Here is a 16,696-nt window from a genome sequence, read left to right on the forward strand (position 1 = left end):
ATCACTAGGAATTCAATGTACGATCCTGCCAAACACGATTTTCAAGAACTTATATTTGTCTACCCTTGTTATAAACTAGCAAATGAAATTTAGGCAAATAAAGATTTATATGCGCCAGACCAGTCTTGATTTTTGACACTTTTATTGTTTCCTGCTTTATACAGATAGAAAGACTTGCACTTACAAAGCTTCTTTCACAACCTCAGTATGTCCTAAAAGGCTTTACAGTCAATGGAGTACTTTTGAAGTGTATTTACTCTTGTATTTAGGAAACATGTAGTCAATTTGCACATAGCAAGTTCCCTAAATCAGCAATGTGATACTGACCAGTTAATCTATTTTTCAATGATTTTGGTTGAAGGATAAATATTGATCAAGACAACGGGAAGAACCTGCCTGGTCCTCCTCAAAGTAGTATCATGGGATTTTTTTTTACCTGACAGAGCAGATGGAGCCTTGATTGACTATCTCATCCATAAAATGGCATCTCCAACATTCAGTATTGCATTGGATTGTCAACCTGGATTTTTATGATATCAGAGGTGAACCCACAACCTTCTGATTCAGATGCATGAGTGCTACCAACTGAGCCAGGGCTGCCCGAATTTCTCCTGTGTTGTAATTGGTGAAGTTTCCCGAAGCAGTTGCAATTAAACACGCGAGCAAAGTACTGCAGATGCTGAAATAAAAACTGAAATTTTTTAAGATGCTCAGGCAGCATGTGTGGAGACAGAAACATAGGGCAGAATTTTGCCCTTGGTGGGCGGGCTCGGCGGGGGCGGTCGGGAAGCCGACTGCTGCCCGCAATCGGGACCGGACTGCGGTTTCAGGCTGGCAGGCCAATTAAGGCCCACCCAGCGTGAAAGGCGAGTGGCAGCGCTGACCACTGCCTGTGCGGGTGGGGGGACGAGGGTGAGCGGGCCGAGCGCAAACTTCGCGCATGCGCACGAGTGAGCGCTGAATAATCTTCCTGAGGCAAAGAGCTGCATCAGGGAGATGAAACGTTTTTAAAAGAGAAAATGAAGCCAATGAAAATATAATAAAACATGTTCCCTCATGTGACTCTGTCACATGAGCAGGGACATGTTATTAATTAAATTTTAAGACTTATTATTATTTGCTTTTGGAAACCTCATCCCGCCTGTGGATGAGGTTTCCAAAAAAATGCAAAGGCTGCTTAACGGTTAGCGGGCAGCGAAAAATGTAATTTAATTGATTATTTAATGGCCTTAACAGGCCTTTTAATTGTCGGCGGGCGTGCTGCCGACACCAGCGCGTGCCCGCTGACCGAACTATCGCGCAACTGCGCGCTGACGTCGGCATGTTCAGCCGACGTCAACCCGCGTCATTTCACGCTCAAGCAGGTCGGGCGCGTGCCCGCCTGCTGAGTGAAAATTTCTGCCCATAGTTAACCTTCATCAGAACTAGGATTGTTTAGGGTAACGGTTTTTAAAATTAGGCAAGGAAAGTGAAGAGGGGAGGAAAGGACAAAGGGGAAGGGTTTGTGGAAGGGAGAGATTAAAAGTCAAGAGGGATGATTGTGAAATGTAAAAAGAGATGGTAATGGGGACTATAATATGTGTCCATCCATTGTACAGAAACATCATTCACTGTTCCAAACAACCTGTAGTTTGTATGTAGATTTGTATGTCATCTCTGTTTATTTGAATTACCAGCAGATCTTGCATGGTTCTGCTCATTAATCTGGTGTTTGGAGTACAGCTTTAAGTTTAGTTCCCAATTTGATTATCTCTTTAAAATCACAGCTCAAATGCTTCACATGAGAATCCATGTAATTGTAATTCCTTATCAGCAGTTTCTGAGCTGAAATCGATTGTGGATTTTAAGTGTCAGGGCAGAACAAGGAATGAAAGGCCTGATTTTCTCTTTTTTTTAAGATTGTTTTGCGTCTGTAACGAAGGTGGGAAAATTGGCTCCTGTTAGTCTGTTCATCAGAAAGAAAACTAGCGTCGGAGGCACTCATTTGCCTGATTGTCCCTTTCAGCCAGTGATTTTCAAGTGTCCACAGCACCTGCCAAAAACAGTTGTTGAGCTCCTTGAATATGCTAATCAGGGGTCTAATGCCTGTTTTAGGAGCCCGTTGCCAAACTTGGCATTAACTGGTCGGAATATGCAATGCAAAGCACTAGTGATCATTAAAGCAGCTGGTAGAAGCTGCTGATGGAAAGGGAAGGAATTTTTTGTACTCACATTAATGTGCAACCAGGAGGAGTTGAGCCGCTCCTGCTGGGATCCTATCCCCAATGCTTACCTTCCCCCCCGCCTCCCCCCTTTGCCCACCAGGGTTTTGCTTATTTCCAGCTCTGGTGTCCTCTTGGCTGGAGGTGTCAGCTGTGGCTCAGCTCATAGCACCCTCGCCTTTCAATCAGAAGGTTGTGGGTTCATGTCCCACTCCCGGAAACCAAGAACTGTGAATGTACTCGAAAGAGTTACATGCGATCTGTTGATAACTCGAAAGAGTTACAATCCACCAGGGTTTTGAGGGAGGTGTCAGCTGTGGCTCAGTTCATAGCACCCTCGCCTTTGAATCAGAGGGTTGTGGGTTCATATCCCACTCCCGGAAACCAAGAACTGTGATTGTACTCGAAAAGAGTTGCAATTTCCACCAGGGTTTTGACACAGGTGTCAGCTGTGGCTCAGTTCATAGCACCCTCGCCTTTGAGTCAGAAGGTAGTGGGTTCATGTCCCACTCCTGGAAAAAAAAAGTCAAGAACTGTGAATGTACTCAGAGTTACATAGTTGTTGGGAAAGATTTATTCCAGACCACACAGCTCTTCTTCTTACCAGGGTTTAATTGCACATTGGCTGTGTATCAAAAGCAATCAAAATTATATAGAGCCCCAACCCATGAGCTGCAGCGGAATGGTGTCCACAGTTCTGTTATTTTATGTTGATGAGAGCTGAGGCCCAATTTGGAGTGAGCATCTGGCAGATGCCATTGTTTTCTGGTGCAAAGCCAATTTCTTTACCAAAATGTTTAGTCTAGAATGTGGCATCTGGAGTGTAACAGTCATACACTAGACAAATAAAGTGGAAAATATTTCATTTATAAAGCCCTTTTCATGACCTCAAGATATTCCAAAGTACTTCATGGTCAATTAATTACTTCCTGAAGTGTAATTGTGACATAAGGAAGGACTGCAGCCAATTTTCACACAGCACATTCCTGAGAAATAATGAGATAAATAGTAATGGACGCAGAAAATGCTGGAAATACTTAGCAGGTATAGCAGCTACTGTGGAGAGAGAAACAAAGTTAACATTTCAGATCTGTGGCCTTTGTTAGCTCTGTCTCTCTGTCCACTGATGCTGCATGACAACAACAACTTATATTAATGTAGCACCTTTGACGGCATGAAACACCCTGAGGTGCGTCACAGTGTAGTGTAAGGGGTTAATTCCAACTGTGTGATATGCTAACGAGACAGTATACATCATCATAGTGTTACAACCAAGTGAGGATGGGTAAAATGACTCTCCTATTCTCCCACTCTCACACACAGCAGTGCAGATGGCAGAGATAGAGGATAGGCTTATAGGATTTTTACAGTTCATGAAAAATAAAACAAAGAAGCAATTAGCTGTTCCTAGGCTGGTCTCAATGCAGTGATTCCATGTTGCAGCCATTTGGTTCAGTTGTCTTCCAAGGTGTACTTGTATTGAGCAGATTTCCACATTCTTTTCTAAAAAGGTTTCATATTGCAGTAGATTTCTCTTCTCAGGATGGTTATTTTGCAAACTGGGCAGCACTCCCAAGAGAGAGAGAGAGACTGAGAGGGCACACAGCTTCAAAACAGCCTGTGTTCAGTACAGCATTGTCTTTTGTTCTCTCTCTCTTCCCTGCTTAGTAAGGAGTCCTTAAAGTATCTTCCGGACTGAGTATTGAGTTCAACAACTTTAGATCATGAACTCTCCCCTCCATCCCCACCCCCTTTCCGATCCCCCTTTTCCCAATAATTTATATAGATTTTTCTTTTCCTGCCTATTTCCATTATTTTTAAATGTATTTCCATCCATTGTTTTATCTCTACCTTTTAGCCTATTTCAATCCCCCCCACCCCACCTCCACTAGGGCTATCTGTCCCTTGCTCATCCTGCTTTCTACCCTTAATGTCCCCATTAGCACATTTCTTAGCTAATATCACCACTGTCAACACCTCTTTGCCCTTTTGTCTATGACATCTTTTGACAATCTCCACCTATCACTGGCCCTCTATCCAGCTCTACCTGTCACCCCCCCCCCCCCCCCCCCGCCCACCCTTAAACCAGCTTATATTTGACTTCTTTTCTATTTTTCCTTAGTTCTGATGAAGAGTCATTCGGACTCGAAATGTTAACTGTATCCCTCTCCGGAAATGCTGTCAGACCTGCTGAGTTTTTCCAGGTATTTTTGTTTTTGTTCTAGATTTCCAGCATCTGCAGTATTTTGCTTCTATCTTAAAGTATCTTGCTGGCTGTATATTCCAGAGAAATTCTATTAGTTCATGTCTGCTGCATTTATTGTTTCAGAATGTTTCAGGCATTTTGATGTCTCATCTTGGAAGCATTTGAAAAGTCTCAGGATGGTGTGAAGCCAACAGGGGATGGGGTAAAAGCAAAAAACTGCGGATGCTGGAAATCCAAAACCAAAACAAAAATACCTGGAAAAACTCAGCAGGTCTGGCAGCATCTGTGGATAGGAGCACAGTTAACGTTTCGAGTCCGAATGACCCTTCAACAGAACTAAGTAAAAATAGAAGAGAGGTGAAATATAAACTGGTTTAAGGGGGGGTTGGGACAGGTAGAGCTGGATAGAGGGGGAAGGGGTCTTTCACGCTCCCCACGGGGTTTAGTGTCTGTTTTTAATCCCTCTTGGTGAAATGTGAAATTGTGTGTATTGTTGCAGTCTGGGCAGTTTTCCATTGTTTTTAGAGGGTTCTAGTTTTTAAAATATAGCCAGAAAAAGGAAAATTAGAAATTGTGTCTTTAAAAAGCACATCCTCATCACACCAGGAAGTGATGTAGTATCTCATGATCTTGCTCTTGACAAAATGAAGCCACAGTAAGATGTTTCTCAAAAATTTAATGTTTTCCTTACTTAAGCAGACTCTGCAAGTATCCTGTATTAGCACAATGAGACCAAGAATATTATAAGTTGGCAGAGAGTATAAGGAAAAGTATGGAAAAGTCTCTGCTATTACTGGAATGTTTTGAGCAGATCACAGGTGTCAGCCAAGCAGAAGCATGGCTGAACTGGTGTTGAAGATTTACCAGATATGGTACTGCATCAGGCCTCGCGGCGAAGCTGAGTGGTGAGCAGGTCAGTACGCTATTATATATAATGGGTGGCTGTGCAAATGATATTCTAGTCAGGCAAGGGATCAACAAAGAAAAAGCTACGTACAATGAAGTCATAAAAGAACCTGATGCCTACTTCGATCTGCGAAAGAATGCCATTGTCAAGCAGGCTAAATTTAACAAGTGTACTCAAAGACAAGGGGAAAATATTAATACAATTATCAATGATTAGTATAGACTTGCAGAGAACTGGGAATATGGCAGTTTAAAAGATGAACTAACCAGGGACAGAATTGTTGTTGGGGTCTTGGATGAAGCATTTTCTGACCACTTACAGTCGAGAGATGATTTATCCTTAACAAAGGCATTCCAGCTGGGCAGACAAGCTGAGGTCAGGAAGCAAAATTGATTCAGGGTAACAGGGAAAACCATATCCTAAAAATGACAGACTCAGTGGAGTATGTTAAATTTAAAAGCAGAGAGGTGGCCGTGCAAAGCAGCAGTGGTAGGAAGAGCGTCCATCAACCACCCCAGCTAACTGAAATTGATGTAGTGGGAAAAAAAGGTGTGGAAATTGTCCCACCAAAGAGGCTGAATGACATTTTTGCAGAAAGAAGGGTCACTTCCAGGCTGTGTGTCACAATGAAAAGCTTGTACAGAATAAGCAAAAAGAGAAGCCTTCAAAGGCGGCCAGTTCCATGAAGTAGATGATGTCAATGACACTGAGATGCCTTTCCTTAGAGAGATCCAGGAACCAAGTGGAAGCTACTGGAGTTCAGATAACCTAGTAGAGGGAAACAAGAAATGCTTTAAGTTAGACGCAGGTGCAGCAGTTTCAGTTCTTTCTGATGCTGAGACATGGTTGGAGAAAAGTTTTCTTCAGCCATCATGCATAAAACTACACAGACCAGGAGGTCTAGAACTATAGGACCAGGAGGTCTAGAACTATAGGACCAGGAGGTCTAGAACTATAGGACCAGGAGGTCTAGAACTACAGGACCAGGAGGTCTAGAACTAAAGGACCAGGAGGTATACAGGAACTGGAAAGCTGAGAAGATCAGCCTAAAAACCACAGAGCTGAATTTCCACAGCTGTTCACAGGACAAGGAAAGCTGGAGGCAGCATACCACATCCCTATGTTCTGAAATGGAGCTGGTGCGTCTGTTTACACCCAGAAAAGTTACTCATCCAGTCTTGCTAAAGATTAAGAAGGAAATTGACTCAATGTTGAAGCAACGGGTTATTTCACCTGTGACAGAACCAACAAGCTTGTGATCAGGGATGGTCCCAATGCCAAAACCCAACAGATCTATCAGAATTTGCGTAGATCTTACCCAGCTGAACAGAGCAATTAAATGTGAAGTTCACCTTATGTCATCTGTGGACAAGAACTTAGCAAAATTGGGAAAAAGTTCAATCTTCACTAGGCTAGATGCAAATAGTGGTTTTTGCAACTAACCCTTGATGAAGAATCAAAGTTGCTCACAACCTTCATTATACCATTTGGGAGGATTTGTTTCAACAGCTTACCTTTCGGCATCATATCAGCACCAGCAATCTTTCAAAGGGCAATGTCAGGTATCCTGGAAGGACTGGGTGGAGTCATATGTCATATGGATGATGTCCTGATCCATGGATCCACTCAACAGAACATGACTTGAAGCAAAAAACAAAGCTGGGCTAGGTAAAAATAAATATAATTAAATATAATTAAAATTCAGGACAGAACTAAACAATGTGTTCCTACGATTGCCCTGGGGTAAGTATACCGCCCAGTGTGACAGTGAACTGTAGAAACTATCAAAATCACAGATCCAGTGCCTATCCAATGTGGAAGTTAGATGCTGAAGTCAGCTCTGTCAGTGGTAGAGGAACCACAAGGGGGTGCTACAACTGGCCTTAACTATGGAAGAGAGAAAAATAACTTTGTTCACTGGAAAGCCCAAGTTTGTATGCGATTTGATTAAAAAAACATATTATTCTGTACAAATATTTCTCACGGGCTGGTGGACCCTCAACTCATCCCTGCAACAAGCCCAATGTGACTTGTTTGGCCATGCAATCTCTGCCTCAGAGGGTCACTCACCTGTTGGTCAACGAGTATGGGATCTGTTTACCTGCCTACTTGTTTACTCCATGATGCTTACAAAAATACAAAATGCCATACATTTGTGATGACATTCTTCACTTAGCAATTTGATAAAAGATCCTGTTCTCTTGGTTGATTAACCATGGCCTTGAATCATCTTCAGGAGGTAACCTTTTAACATTCACCAATAGATGTTACACTGTGTCCTAACCACAACTCAGATACAGTTTTCACTTCTATCAGGAGGGGCTGAAACTTTTGGCACCGGAGAAGTCCTGCTGCTGAGACGGAAAGTGGAAGCCACCCCTGGGACCAGAGATGGCATTTTGCTGGTGGCAGCCAATTAACAGGTCACCACTGGGACTACCCCTGTTCAATAGAGGATGGCGACCCACCTCCAAGCCAAATCCAAGGGCTTGCCATTCAGCAGTGCCACTGCTTGCGATGCCACTGCTGAGGCTGCAGCATGAGTGGAAGAGTGTTTCAATGCTGAGGCACTCTTGAAGAGCAGGTAAGATTTTTTTCCCCACAAGGGGTGGCCAAGCAGGCAGGTATGGCAATCGGGGTTGGTGGGGAGATCACATTTCAGTGATGGCACCTTAGCCACAAGGGTGACCTTTCTCATGGAGTGATCATAAAGGAGGTAGTTCCCCCCCTCCAGCAACCCCCACCCCAGGTACTCATTGGAAAGCTGCCAAAGTTCACCTGCCTGTATCTCATGTGGCAGCAGGCTCTCTCGGTGTGGGCAAAATGCCGTGCGAGTGGGAAGTGACCCTTAATTGGGCTCTTAAGTGGTTCAATTGACCGCCTGGTGAATAGCGGTTCTGCTGAGATTCCTGCTGCTGTTAATGTGCCATGGCAGTGGAAAGATGCAGGTTCCTCTCCTGACGCCTCCCTCTTGTCATATTACCAGACCTCCTACCTTCCAATCTATCGCCAGAGGCTCTAGTTCTCCAACTATGGTAAAAAGCCCTTCTTAACATTTTAAATTTACACCTGTACCTCTCTGACATGAACTCAAAAGCAGTGAGAATTGCTTGTTTTACTTAGTTATAATCTGCACTGTTTATTGCATCGTCACATGAAAATAAACTATGTAACTGATCATTGGGTCAGGGGTGGTGCGCAGGCTGGTTAGCTCAGTTGGCTTGATGGCTAGTATGTGGACCAGATTAACACCAAAAGTGCAGGGTTTGATTCTCATTCTGGCTGAGGTAGACTTGGGGCTGCCTCCTTGCCCTACCTGTGGTAAAAAAAAAAATCATGGCACTTTGCTGTAGTTTGGCAAATAATCACCAAGGACCTGCTTTTGGGCAGAGAACTCAAGGCCTGATCACTAAGTGATAGTACCAACCTTTTTAGCCTTATCACTTTTCTACCATCTCTAATCCATGCCAACAACTCAAGTGCCCTTAAAAATCCATCTTAACAATTTCTTAAAGTTAGTTTTTGCAGTATTATGGGCCAAATCAAGTGGCTCCCCCTTCGTTATCCTTATGGTCATGAAGTCGCTCCCTGCTAATGTGATGGTACACTGATTTTGTTCCTGCTTCTGCTGTTGTACTGTTATGCTTTGGGCTTCTCTTAGTTCAGCATCGGTTGTTCCTTTGGCTCAGTATCATATCTGTAATGCTCCTTTTCTTTATTGATAATTTATGCATTTCATTTTCGTATCAGCGTTGCTTTCCCTTGGCAGTGGACAAACCGGTTCAAACTCTCCATTTATTTTCTTGTGTTAGAAACATTTGTTTACTGGCAATTTACATTAATTTAAACATTAAACAGTCTGTTTGATCATTAGGTGATAGTTATCCCCCTTTAGTTGACACTATAGGATTCTCTCTCACTCCTTCCCCCAGTCTTGATGGTCAGGGCCAGATGTTAATTGTCATAAATCCATTTTGAACTGAAATTTATACCTTTATTCTTCACAGTGTTTCTGTGCCTAGGTTTAATGATCAATCGTATATTGTTCTCTGGACAATGGTTACTCTGCTACAACTTCAGAACCTGAAAAATAACACACCACTGCACCAATGCATACATGATAAGAACGTAAGAAATAGGAGAGGGAGTAGGCCATTCGGCCCCTCAAGTCTGACCCACCATTCAATAAGATCATGGCTGATCTGTCCCAGGCCTCAACTCCTCTTTTGTACCTGCTCCTCATAGCCCTCAACTCCCCGATATTTCAAAAATCTACCTCCTCTTTCAATACTTTTAGTGATCTAGCCTCCACAACTCTCTGGGGTAGAGAATTCCAGACATTCACTACCCTCTGAGAGAAGAAATTGCTTTGCACCTCAGTTTTAAATGAGTGTCCCCTTATTCTGTAACTATGTCCCCTAGTTTGAGATTCCCCCACTAATGGAAACATCTTCTCAACATCTACCCTGTCAAGCCCCCTCAGAATCTTGTACATTTCAATAAGATCACCCCTCATTCTTCTAAATTGTAATGAATAAAAGCCTAACCTGTTTAGCTGTTCTTGATAAGTCAACCCCTTCATCCCAGGAATCAGTCTAGTGAATCTCTTTTGAACTGCCTCAAATGCCAGCATATCCTTTCTTAAATATGGGGACCAAAACTGTACCTAGCACTCCAGGTGCGATCTCATCAAAGCCCTGTGCAGTTGTAACAAGACTTCTCTATTTTTAAACTCCAACCCCCTAAACAATACAGGCCAAAATTCCATTTGCCTTCTTAATTACTTGCTGCGCCTGCATGCTAACTTTTTTATGTTTCATGCACAAGTACACCCAGATCCTTCTGTGCTGCACTTTTTTGGAGTCTCTCTCCATTTAAATAATAGTCTGCTTTTTGATTCTTCCTACCAAAGTGCATGACTTCACACTTTCCTACATTAAACTCCATCTGCCAAGTTTTTGCCCGCTCACCCAACCTGTCTATATCCCCTTGCAGATTCCTTATATCATCATCACAATATGCCCTCCCAGCTATTTTTGTATCATTAGCAAACTTGGATACATTACACTTTGCCCCCTCCTCCAAGTCATTAATATAGATAGTAAATAGTTGAGGCCCTAGGACTGATCCTTGTAGCACTCCACTAGTTATGTCTTTCCAACCTGATAATGACCCATTCAACCTGACTCTCTCTCTTCTGTGTGTTAACCAATCCTCAATCCACGCTAATACATTATCCCCAATACTGTGAGCTCTTATCTTGTGCAATAACCTTTTTTGTGGCACCTTATCGATTGCCTTTTGGAAATCCAAATACACTACATCTACTGGTTCCCCTTTATCAACTCTGCTTGTTATATCCTCAAAGAACTCTAGCAAATTTGTCAAACATGATTTCCCTTTCACAAAACCATGTTGACTCTGTTTGATTGCGTTAAGCTTTTCTAAATATCCTGCTATTTCTTCCTCAATAATGGACTCAAGCATTTTCCCAAATATAAATTTATTTACAGGACAAGTAATATACAGAAGCTAGAAGACACATGAATATTAATGCAGAACAATAACCAAACATAGCTAATATATAAGATATTTAAAAGTAAGTGAAAAAACAAGCTGAATCATTGCAGTTCTTTTCAGGAAGTAATTCGAGTGTCTGATGGTTATTAGGAAGAAATCTTTTTGGAGCTCCCATCTACATTCCAAATGGAAGTACAAATGGTGTTGATACTGGAGGCTGCAGGACTACTCTTGAATTATCTGGGTTTCCTTGCTTTGATGTAAAACCAGTCTCTCTGAATATCTGAAAGACATCACAACAAACAATATATTGATGAGTCAGGAAATGGGTTTCCTCAGTGATATTCACATCTCCCCCATTGTAATGATTTTTAACACTTGATCAGAGAGGAAGTTACATTTTACATTTGCTCCATCACCCTAAGAGGGATAACTCAAAGAGCTAAATTGACTCTCTAGCTGTGAGCCACATGAAATAAACATTCGAAACAGAGCTAAAGAACAAAGGGTTTGCTCACAAGATTCATTTCAATTCAAATTTGCACCATCAAAAATCACAAAATAAAGTCAAAAATCTCTGTTTCTTGATATTAAGCGTGGCCCATTGACCATCCTATAGTGAGGCCCAGCCTAAGAACATTATCAGGTTTCTTTTTCAATAAACTGAAATGTTCCCCTCCCAGATCAATTTGTATTTACACTTCTACTAACATAGATATTTTATTCTAATTTTTGCAGCATTATTCCTTCAGAATACTTTACCTGCAAATTTGAAGGGACAAACAAGTTACGATGATTTGGAGAGCTGCTGATTCTTTTTATGTCTGGGAAGTTGATGCTACTTGTGAACCTCATGGACAAACTAATCTGGGAAATGGTATACTCCAGATGAAGAATTAACCTGTTCACTTCAATACATACACTAAAAATAGTAATTCACAACCTCTGACTGATGGCAAGTAACAATCTGACAGACAATATTTCTCAGACAACAGGTATGAGTTAGGTTATGAAGAATTGAAATTTGCAAAAGCAAAAATGGAACCACAGTAGATCGATAAATCACAATGATTCACTTAACATACAATATGCTGCAAAATGATAGCAGTCAGGAGGAGTTTGCAGTTCTCTGCAGTAAAATTTGTATCCTGAGCAGCTTTTACGTAAGAAAAACAAGTTTACAGAATCCTAGATTTGTCTTTGGCTATGTGGCAGTAACAATTGGTGGACTAACAAAATACCCCTATACCAAGTCTAACAACTTCCTGCTATGGGCCTGAATCTTCTGGTCGGCGTGCGGGGGTGTGCCCTGCACGCTGACGCTTAAAATGACACGCAGTGATGTTGGGCATGTGTCCCAATGTCACCGCGCGTCATTTTGATCTTCAGTTCGGCGGGCATGCACCGGAGTTGGCTGTGCGCTCACCGAACTGTTAAAGGCCTATTAAGTCATTTATCAACTCATTGAACTGATTGTCTGGGCTGCCTGTCCACCCTTAAGGTTGGTGGGCAGGCGAAGAGCCCAGGTGGCCTTCGCATTTTTCCTGAAACCTTATCCACGGGCGGGATGAGTTTTCATGAAGGCTTTATAAATTAAATAAAATTTTTTATTGAAATACATAAACATGCCCAGCTCATGTGACACTGTCACATGAGGGGACATGTCTGAGTATTTCTTTTCTTTTTTGCAATGCTTTATTCTTAAATTAATCTCCCTGAGGCAGCTCCGTGCCTCAGGGAGATTTCTGCGCTCTTTCAAGCACATGCGTAAAAGAGCGCAGGCCCTGACTCTCCCTCCTCCCCCTACCCACACAAATAGCACTGAGCGCTTCCGGGTGCGCGTCATGCTGGGCCGGCCTTAATTGGCCTGCCCATGGTAAATGGCGGAGCGCAGGCAGCGATCAACTGCACGTCCGCCCACGCCCGCTCCCGCCCCCGCCCAGCCTGCCCAACGGGGAGAAAATTCTCCTCATGGAATTGTCAGTCAAAACAGGCTTCAAAGGTACTTGGGCAGGGCCCTTGGAATCTGGTAACCAAAGCCCTTGTTAAGTCAACCATCACAGCTGGTCGCCCTTCCAAGACCTGGCACAACACCCGTAGACTGCAAATCCAGGAAGTTCCTATGCCAATAATCCCTATTTAAATGCTTCTATCACCTAAGTGGGCTGTGGGTCTCATCTGTTCAATAGGAAAAATGAACTTCTATTCCTCATAACTAGTTCCAGTCCTATAATAATCATCAAATGTAATTAAAGACACCAGGGAGAGAAGAAGAACAAATAGAAATATAGAAATAAACATGTGCTTGGATATGAAACATAGTGGAGTCTTTAGTCTCGATATGTGTACTTCAATTAGTTTAGCTGCTTCCAGAAAGCAGTTGTTAATTTGATGTGGCTACCAAGCTGATCAGCCACGCACTTACAATGTGGTTGCTTCAAGCTGTGCATAGACTTTGGTATGCAAACACCAGGGGCAGGATTTTACCGTCGGTGAGTTGGGGGCGGGGCCCGCTCGCTGATGCATAAAATGATGTGGGATGACGTTGGGCGGAACCCCCGACATAACCCCGCCCCATTTAAATTTTCAGGAAGGCGGGGGCACAGCAAAATCAGCTGCGGGCCCGCCAACCTGTCAATGGCCAATTGAGGCCATTGACAGGATCAATTAAGCAATTAAAGGACCTGCCCGACCAATTTTAAGGTTGGCGGGCAGGCCAGGAGCCCCGGCGGCAACTAGAAAAAACATGAAACCTCATCCAGTGGCGGGATGAAGTTTCATGTAGGGTTTTAAAAATTGTAATAAAGTTGTTATGGAATTTATGAACATGTCCCAACTCATGTGACATTGTCACGAGGGGACATGTAAGGGATTTTTTTTCTCTATTTTTAATATTTTTAAAAGTCAAGGCGATCTTCCTGAGGCTGCACTTAGCCTCAGGGAGATGAGTGTGCTCTTTCGCGCACATGCGCGAAAGAGCGCACTCTCGATTTTAGGGCTTCCCCCCCGCCTGCACAGGGAGCGCACAGCGCTTCCTTGCAGACATCACACTGGGTGGGCCTTACTTGGCCCGCCCACGTAAAATGGCGGTGTGGCCCCGATTGCCGGTGGTGATCAGGTCCGTGCCCGCCCACCATTGGGTCAGCTCCGCCAGCCCGACGAACAGAAAATTCAGCCCCAGGTGTCGCTATGCGCTGAGGTTCTATCTGTCCCCTGTGTTGCAAAGGATGGGTCTGACCACATGGTTGTGGAATGCTCCATTCAGTTAGACAGTGCCACACCACCTATCCCTTAAGGTAAACTGTGTGCACAAAAACACATTTGACCACAAATCTATCAGGCACTTATCCTTGAGGACTTGCAGCTAAAAGGGATGATGGATCCTGTCAGATGGATCTCTAAGCAGACTGTCAAAGTCATTTGGCAGAATGTCTCACTGCCAGAACTTTCAAGAACCAAGACTTAACTTAGCTGTTGGTGAGAATGGTTCTCATCATCAGATCCTTCCTGCATACCCAGGGTCTCACCTCCTCTGCACACTGCCCTCAAGCAGCTGTGGTCAGGGAGAAACCATCATCCACCTCCCTCTGGGACGGTGTAGGTCTGGAAAGAGATATAGTGGCTTTTGTCAAGGTTCATCTCAAGTAGCTCCGTCATGCAGGATACTGTGCTCTACAGGCTGTTTCCAGGGAGGCACACTGAGACAAACATCAACTGCTGGAGGACCATCAGCTCAGTGAAAAGTCCTTTTGGTCTGCCCAAAACTTCCTGGTTTTCTAGTGTAAAGAGTTGCCATGGCCGAGTGTTGCAACTGGCACATTCTAAGATCCAGGACTACGAGCTGAGGGATGCTTGGAGGGGCCACTGCAAAGCCTCAATGAAGAAAGGCCACTATCTAAGGCCCTCTTGCTATAGCACACAGAGGCATTGGAAGCCATGTAAAATCCCTCGAGTTATGTTTGACATGAAATGGTTATTGTAAAGATAATCTGTAAGTTTTTAAAAAATGTATTCTTTCATGGGATGTGGGTATCACTAGCAAGGCCTGCATTTGTTGCCCATCCCTAATCCCTAATTTCCCTGAGATTGAATGGCTTGCTAGGCCATTTCAGAGGGCAGCTAAAAGTCAACCACATTACAATGAGTCTGGAATCACAGGTAGGCCAGACTGGGGAAGCATGGCAGATTTCCTCCTCTAAAGGACATTAATGAACCAAATGGGTTTTTACAACAATCGATGATAGTTTTATGGTTACTATTACTGAAACTAGCTTTCACTGCTAGATTTTTTTTATTAATTGAATTCAAATTCCACCAGCTGCCATGGTGAGATTTGAACCCATGTCCTCAGAGCAAAGGCCTGGGCCTCTAGATTACTCATCTCACGTTACCGCTACGCTACTATCTCCCCTAAAGTGCAATGAGGCACCTCAGAGTGCCACATACTGTGTTGAAAGAAACAGCTATTCTACTTTACTTTATATCGTGTTAAATTTGAACTGTTATGTAATGCACTTTCACAAATTTTATGAATAATGTATATTTTTGAATAAAAGAATTAATTGATGAAAGTAGAGTGGCCGTTAGAATCTGCAGCAGAATTGCTAAGGAGCAACATGTAGATAAGAAATAAAAAGGTAAACCAAGGATGTATTCTTGTGGCACTCCAGAGGTAAGGGCACAGGAGCAGGAAGAGAAGCTATATTGTAGGTGGTTCGCTGGCTACAATTGTATAGATAAGAATAGAATCAACCAAGGGCAGTCCCTTCAAGCTGGATGATGGAGGAGAGGCGTTGGATAAGGTTCATACGGTTAACATTGTCAAATGCTGCAGAAAAGATTAATAAGGGTGAGGAGGGATGGTTCACCATGGCTACAGACAGTTAGGGTGTAATTTGTGACTTTGGCGAGGGTTGATTCAGTGCTGTGGCTGGGTGAACACCTAGTTGGAGGATTGAAATGTGGTATTCCAGGGAAGATAGGCACAGACTCAGGAGCTGACAGCATATTCAAGGACTTTGAAGAGAAAAGGGAGTTGGGAGATGGGCTGGGAGTTTGCAAGGTAAAAGGGGTCAAGACTGGGATTTTTAAGATGGCAGGTGCTGATGGTAGATTTGAACAGGCAAGGGACAGTACCTGAGAAGTGGGAATGGTTAACAATATCAGCTAACAGGAAGGGAAGTTGGGTGGTGAGCCGCTAGATGGGAATAGAGGCAAGCAAAGAGGAGGTGGGTCGCATAGACAAAATGAGTCAGAGATGGAATGAGGTGGAACTTCAAACATATTTAAAGACCAGCAAAACAGTAGCAAAGGTAAGGCCACATAGAATACCTCTAGGGTGAACTTACAAAAACTTATCAAAGATAATTTATTTTTGAAATCCCTTAATGAAAAACCTAGGTTAAAAATACAGAGATGAGAAAGATGTAACATAGGGTTGGATTTTATCTTACTTGACTTATCGTAAGTGGTGGTGATGAAGGGGGGGCGTGGGCGGGTGGTTGGGTTTGGTAAGACAATAGCAGTGTGCATGTGATGTCACCAAATGGTTCCCCAGCTGGAAGTTAGCCTGATTAACAGGCGATGGGCATTTGGGAGGAGGGCAGTTTGATGGACGCTGCAGGACAAGGTAGTTTCAAGCTTGGGGGAAGATAGGATAGGTATCAATTCCTGCGGATGGGTGGGGGTGGTGGTAGCAATTGATGGGATAGTGGGGGTTGATTGAAGGGGTGGGGGCTGATCATGCAGCGAACCAATCCTGCAGTCCCAGGTGGAGAGTGGATGGATCCTGTGCTGGAGGCCTGGGGTCGGGGTGCACTTGTGGGGGTCATCAGAGAGTTAGTGAAGGAGATCAGTCAGTTC

The 16,696-nt window shown here is 43.4% G+C and overlaps 2 protein-coding genes across 6 annotated transcripts in view; one reads left to right on the plus strand and one right to left on the minus strand.

The window, feature by feature from the left end:
* Nucleotides 1–16,696, minus strand: part of LOC144683536 (peptidase inhibitor 16-like) — a 697,419-nt gene that overhangs the window by 160,542 nt on the left and 520,181 nt on the right. The window lies entirely within an intron of this gene.
* The window catches only part of LOC144683537 (protein FAM107B-like), a 153,153-nt gene that overhangs the window by 110,121 nt on the left and 26,336 nt on the right, over nucleotides 1–16,696 (plus strand). The gene's annotated exons all lie outside the window — the stretch shown is intronic.

Source organism: Cetorhinus maximus, chromosome 8 (genome assembly GCF_964194155.1).
Source record: "Cetorhinus maximus chromosome 8, sCetMax3.hap1.1, whole genome shotgun sequence".
Taxonomy (NCBI): Eukaryota; Metazoa; Chordata; class Chondrichthyes; order Lamniformes; family Cetorhinidae; genus Cetorhinus; species Cetorhinus maximus.